Source organism: Gossypium hirsutum, chromosome A08, assembly GCF_007990345.1.
Source record: "Gossypium hirsutum isolate 1008001.06 chromosome A08, Gossypium_hirsutum_v2.1, whole genome shotgun sequence".
NCBI lineage: Eukaryota > Viridiplantae > Streptophyta > Magnoliopsida > Malvales > Malvaceae > Gossypium > Gossypium hirsutum.
Window position 1 is genome coordinate 71341791 of NC_053431.1, and position 7123 is coordinate 71348913.

The 7123-nt window shown below is 37.0% G+C and overlaps 1 non-coding gene across 1 annotated transcript; it reads right to left on the bottom strand.

Annotated features, from left to right (window-relative positions):
* Positions 1 to 2294: 2294 nt before the first annotated feature.
* LOC121205726 (small nucleolar RNA R71) lies at positions 2295 to 2401 on the bottom strand. Its single transcript, XR_005900801.1, has one exon. It is a non-coding gene; the product is annotated as a small nucleolar RNA R71 (small nucleolar RNA).
* Between the last annotated feature and the right edge of the window lie 4722 nt (positions 2402 to 7123).

Sequence of the window (7123 nt, forward strand, 5' to 3'; positions counted from 1 at the left end):
AGACATTACTAGAACACAAAATCGAGAAGCAATTTGAAGTATCGAGGTGAATTAATTTTCAGCCTAAGATGGTCCAAAATTATGTGTATTAATTCATAATTTAATTAATTTTAATTTATATCCAATTTAATTTGGGTTAATAAATTATTATTAATTAATTATGAAAAATGGTCTGATTGAACCGAACCAACTAAGGAGGGGACAGCCCAAAACCATCCAAGTGCTGACCTAATTCAGGTCATTAGCTAATTATTTAAGCTACAGAGAAGCCCTTGAAGACTTGTTCAAATTGCAAATCAGCCCCTACACAATTGATGGCTTTGAAGATTTGCCCCAAGCCAAACTTAGCAAAGTTGAAGCCATCAACTTTGCCAAATAGATGGTCGGCGAAGGGGTGGCTCTTTGGCTGCTATTTTTAGCAAATTTTAGCTGCCACATTCAGCTATAAAACCCCCCTTGGCTGATCATTCAAAGCATCCCTCATTCATTCACATCTCTACTCTCCTCTCTCACTTTCTCCTCTCATTTTCCCATTCCAAGTCCCTTGCCCTTGTGCCGATTTCTCCCCTTGAGAAAGGGTTCTTCTTCAGCCATTTTGGAGTAGCAATTGAGTGTTCATAGAAGCCTTGATCGGCGAGGAGAACAAAGAAGGAAGAATAGAGCAACCTAGTCAAGCTACGGAAAAACACCGGATTTGATTCTTGCTCCCTATCTCTTTAATTTTTGTTGTTGTTATGATGAACATATCTATGAATATTTATGTTGTTGGAATGGTTAATTTAATTAGCTTAGCTTGAAATTAATTCATGTTCGTTTGATTGTATTTCATCTGCTTAAGTTATTAAAATTGTGTTTATGTTGTTATAGGCCTCGGTGAAATGCTTGATTAAGTAAAATCAGGCCTAAGTTATTCTTGCATTACGATTGTGAGGTAACTAATGAATTAATTATTTAAACAGATTGAAATTATAATTAATTGACAGCATACTTAGTCAGTGCATGTTTATTCTTCTAAGGTAGCTGAAGGTTAAATTATTAATGTATCTGGCGATACACTTGCCTTGCATAACTTGCAAGATTATTGTGATTAAACTGTTTCAAGGTAAGGATACCTTGTTACTTCACATAGTCTTTTATGTACTTATTAGATTTAATTAATCGTTTGAATTGATATAGGGATATGGAAGAGATTAGTTTAATTTAATGAGTATGTATGTGCCATAACATGTTTGCTTATCAAAATCAGTTTAATTGTTTGAATTAACATAGGGATATGTTAAGAGATGAATGGATTTGTGTAGGTAAATATGTTCATAAGTTAGCAAATTACCGAGTTACCGTGAATTTATTCATAACAACATAGACATGAGTTTAATAATTCTAAGTTAAAGAAATGTAATTAAATTAACACAATTATGTCATCTTGATTAAATCATATTTTGAAATTGTGCATTTTAGATTTATTTCTTTAGTTTACTTAGTTTAAAATCTTAGTTTTTAATTACCCTCTTCAACAAAATATTTTTCTTCACCAAAGTGTTTTAAATAGCATTCATAAATAATTCCTTTCGCAGTCCCTGTAGCTACGATAACTCGACATTTACTTGTCACTTTATTACTTGTTGCGATTGTGTACACTTGCACATTTCCGTCGTTCCAAGTTTTTGGCGCCGTTGCCGGGGACTGTTTTAAAAATTCATTATTTGTGAATTTGTTAGTTTACATTTTGGTTTATTTAATCTGTTTAATTTTTAACTTAATTAATTTTTCTGTGATTATTTTAGGTGTTTATCAGTATTGATCGGATTATTGACCTACTCCCTGTAGACCTTGAGATAGAACAAACTTTTTGAGAGTGAAGAAGACAAGTAAATTAGAGATGGACCGAATTCGAATCAAGGAAATGGAGCAAACCCTGCTCAAAATCCTATCCTTATTGCTGATATTAGGGATAGAGATTTACGACAGTATGCCGTGCCAGTGTTTAATGATCTTAATCCGAGTATTAAGAGACCCGAAATTGAGGCAAAATAGTTTGAGCTGAAGCCAGTCATGTTCCAGATGCTTCAGACAGTGGGCCAATTCAGTGGAACTTAAGTCTATTTATGGAGCTGAGTGGTTCTTTCAATTTAGCCAGAGTACCCGAGGATGCATTACGATTGAAGCTATTCCCATATTCATTAAGGGACAGAGCTCGAGCCTAGTTGAACTCGTTGCCACCGAATTCAATTTCCACATGGCAAGAGTTAGCAGAAAGATTCCTTATGAAGTATTTCCTGCCTAGCAAGAATGCTAAGTTGTGGAACGAGATCACTGCTTTCCAACAACTAGATGATGAGTCCTTGTATGGGGCATGGGAAAGGTACAAAGAGTTATTATGAAAGTGCCCTTATCATGGAATCCCACATTGCATCCAACTTGAGACATTTTATAATGGTCTCAATGCTCACACGAGGATGGTAGTGGATGCTTCTACTAACGGTGCTCTCCTTTCTATGTCTTATAATGAGGCTTATGAAATCATTGAGAGGATTGTAACACCCCTTACCCGTACCTGAGACCAGGACAAGGTACGGGGCATTATCGTAGACAAACATGACATTTCTGAAAAATCAGGGGCTATAAAATTTCGTTCCAAATTAAAACCAATCAAACTTATTCATAGTGTCCCTATTATGGGCCTACGAGGCCCAAAGCATGCATTAAGAATGGTCCGGGACGAAACCGAGAGCTTAAGAAAATCTTAGCAAAATTCCTAGGTTTAAGCCTCACAAGCCCGTGTGGAGGTAATGCATACGCCCGTGTGCTTGGGACACGCCTGTTCCCTTACCCGTGTGGAATTAATTGAATTTATTTTCCATTTCAAACCTACAGACGTTTTCCACGGCCAAGCACACGCCCGTGTCCTTGGCCCGTGTCCCTCACACAGCCTAGACACTCCCGTGTGGTCGCCTTGTCCAAAAACTCAGACATTCTGTTTATGACCTCATCACTCATTTTGAGGCACACGGCCAAGGCACACGCCCGTGTGCTAGGCCGTGTCCTCCACACGGTTGAGACACACGACCGTGTCTCTGCCCGTGTGTTTACTACCTTGCAAACTGACCTAAAATTTTTGGTGCAGGGGACACACAGCCAGGCAACATGCCCATGGGGGCTGACTGTGTGTCATATACGGCCTAGACACATGCCCGTGTGTCTACTTGTGTGGACCTTTTTTGGCTATATTTCAAGCCTTTGGTCACCCTCTAACATCTACACAATTAAAGATTTCAATGGTATTTAATATGGCCTAATTATACTCTTAAGCAACCTTGGCATAACTCATTGCATGTTAACCTCATCTTATCGGTTTAGTACATGCTAAATTATCCTTTTTGTATTAAGGATTACCATATCATCAAACACATTTAGACTTGGCTCATTTTATAACTCAATGCCAATTATGACCTAGCCATCTCCAAGTGATTTGGCCACATTCCACATGTTCATTCATGATATACCACGTTTAACCATCTCATGAACATTTAAACACAAACATGCACAATTAGTAGGTTACAACCTACATCAAAATGAGCCATGTCTTATGGCCATATACAAAATGAGTATGTATATCAATCAAGCCCTTACAATAGCTAACCAATGAAACATATAACAAAATAAACAAAAACCTATACATGCCATTGTAACAAAGTAAAAGTATCTATATACCAAAGCAAGATAAGCTGATAGTGTTGACAATACTCCAATCATCTTCCAATCTTCTTGAGTCCACGAGCTCTGTAAATAGGGAAAGGAAAGGGGGTAAGCATTAACATGCTTAGTAAGTTCGAATAACAAGAAGGTAAACTTACCGGTTATTTTGCATACAACTATAAAAGATATTCATGCCAAACATGCATAGTATAAATTCCCTATCACATACACTCAATCATCAAGTTAGTTTCTTCTCAAGCAATATAGCATTAATCTTGGTGAGCTCATCAATTCAAACATTTCCATTCTCGTGGCTTATTACAGTCCCGTTGAATTTCTCAAAAATCTCGATGGGTATCCCATTTATCGTCAAGTCATGCTAATGCCCATTTTAAATATACACTCTTGTGAACCTCATTCTTACGGCGGGATTACCAATCCATGTTAAATCCCTCATAACATAAATTCAAGGAGTATTTTCAGAATTACCATTCCAGACTAAATCCTTTACAACAAAAATTACTCCAAAACGTTCAGATCTGAAATACCAGTCCAGGCTAATTTCAGTCCTTAATCTTATTATCCATCCGGGCTAAATCCACAATGCACATATATTTATAGGGAGGTTCGATCACTTAAAGAACACCCGTCCAGGTTGGATCCTTACTATTCTGAGATCATCGGATTACCCATCTGGGCTAAATCCCTTTCTGCAACACATGTAGGATCTCATGTCATGTAAACAAGAATTTACCCATCGAATCTCCCTTTTTCTTTCAGCCGGGACAAGTGTCATCTTTTTCATTCTACACTACCACATTTCATGGATGGTCATGCAATCAATATCTAAATTAACATACATTTAAGAATATGCATTTTCAAGTATATTTAAAGTTTGCTTCAAGTTACACGGACTTACTTGGTAATTGTTTCGGTTTCGTATTTCGGTTGTTCCGAAACCTTTTGTTTTCTATGGTTGACCACCTGAATTGGTTCCTTGGGGTCTATATCAGTAAAAATAAATTATTAATACCTCATACTATTCATTTCAGACCTAAATTTTACCCCCCGAGCAAAATGACCATTTTGCCCCCAATATTTCACATTTTTACAAATTAGTCCCTAGGCTCGTATAATGGAATGCATGAAATTCCTTGGTTACCCATGCCTAGCTGAATGTATCCTAAGCTCATACCAACCCATATTTTTCTCTATTTCACATTTCTACCACATAATTTATACTTTTTACAAAATGGTCCTTTAGGCCATTTCCATGAAAACCTACTTAGTAAAAGTTGTTTACCATCCTTTAAACTCTCATATTCCTCCATAAATCATCAGAACACAAGTATCTCATGCGTGGGTAAATTTCAAAACATGAACCCTAGCTTGAGATTTGGGTAGAAATGGATAGAGTATGTTACGAGGATCTCAAAATTACAAAGAACATTAAAAACGGGGCTAGGGAGCACTTACTATTGAGCTTGAAATGTTGAAAACCTTAGCTTATGGAGCTCTAGGAATTTCGGAAGCTATGGGGTAGAAGATGACTGATTTTGGCTTTCTTTTTCCCTTTTTATTAAGTTTATTAGCAAATAACCAGAATGCCCCTCCTTACAAAACTTCCAAATTTTTCTATGCATGCCCATTTTTTTCCAAAAACTTGGAAATTGGGAAAATTGCATTTAAGACCTTCTAAATTATAACTCAAAGCAATTTCATGAAAATTGGTTCTAGAATTCATGTTTTGCAATTTATTCAATTTGGTCCCTAATTTCCAATTGGACACCTTATACTTAGAATTTCTTCATGAAACTTTAAAACATGCTTATTTTCATATACTAGAACTCATAATAATCATAAAAAAATATTTTAATGTCATATTTGTGGTCTCGAAACCACGATTTCGACTAGGCCCTATTTCAAGATGTTATAAGGATTGCCAGCAACAATTACAAATAGCCAACCAATCGAGCAGTGTCGGGAAGACGAGTTGCCAGAATACATGAAGTAGATGCTCTTACTTCACTCGCATCTTAGGTATCATCAATATCCTCAATGTTAAAAACTCTTACTACTAATGGGTCTAACAGTTTTGCAGCACAGCCACCAACCCAATTTGAAAATATAGCCTGTGTTTATTGTGGTGAAGGACATTTGTTTAAAGAATTTCCATCAAACCCAGAATCCATGTACTGCATATGTAACCAGAACCAAAATCGAGGAAGGAAAGGACTGCAATCCAATTTCTATAACCTATCGTGGTGAAACCACCCGAATTTTTCCTAGAATCACCAATGGGTTGGAACCAGTAATACTTACGCCCAACCTAGATCGACCCAGCCACCTAGTTTTCCCCAACAAGTTCCTAGATGTACTCAAGTAACTTCATATCAACATCCTGTTGGTTGTGAGACTTGAGCAAATGCCGAACTACGTCAAATTCATGAAGGATATCCTGTCAAAAAACAACACTTGGAGAATTTGAGATGGTAGCTCTGATGAAGGAATGCAGTGCATATCTTCAAGATAAACTACCCCCAAAGTTGAAGGATCCTGGATGTTTTACCATACCTTGCAACATTGGAGCAATATATTATGATAAGGCATTATGTGACTTAGGTGCGAGTATTAACTTGATGCCTATGTTAATATTTAGGAAGTTGGGGATAGGTGAAGTTAGACCTACTACGATTACACTTCAATTAGCGGATTGATCCTTAACACATCCAGAAGGAAAGATTGAGGATGTATTGGTACGTGCTAATAACTCCGCTAGATGTAGAATTACCACAGAAGACGAATCAACCAATTCCAGTAAAGAAATCACCACCAACCTACCCTTAAAGACTTCAAAAGTAGAAGCAGGAGATTCAATTTAAGAAGTTCCTAGATGTACTCAAGCAACTTTATATCAACATCCCGTTGGTTGAGGCAGTTGAGCAAATGCCGAACTACGTCAAATTCGTGAAGAATATCCTATCCAAAAAATGAAGACTTGGAGAATTTGAGATGGTAGCTCTAATGAAGGAATGCAGTGCATATCTTCAAGAAAAACTACCCCCAAAGTTGAAGGATCCTAGATGTTTTACCATACCTTGCAACATTGGAGCAACATATTGTGGTAAGGCATTATGTGACTTAGGTGCAAGTATTAACTTGATGCCTATGTCAATATTTAGGAAGTTGGAGATAGATGAAGTTAAACCTACTACGATTACACTTCAACTAGTGGATCGATCCTTAGCACATCCAGAAGGAAATATCGAGGATGTATTGGTACGTGTAGATAAATTTATCTTCCCTATTGATTTTGTTATTCTAGACTTTGAAGTAGACAAAGAAGTGCCAATTATCTTAGTAAGACTGTTCTTAGCAACCGGAAAGACCCTTGTCGATGTGCAGAAGGGCGAGCTTACTCTGTGTG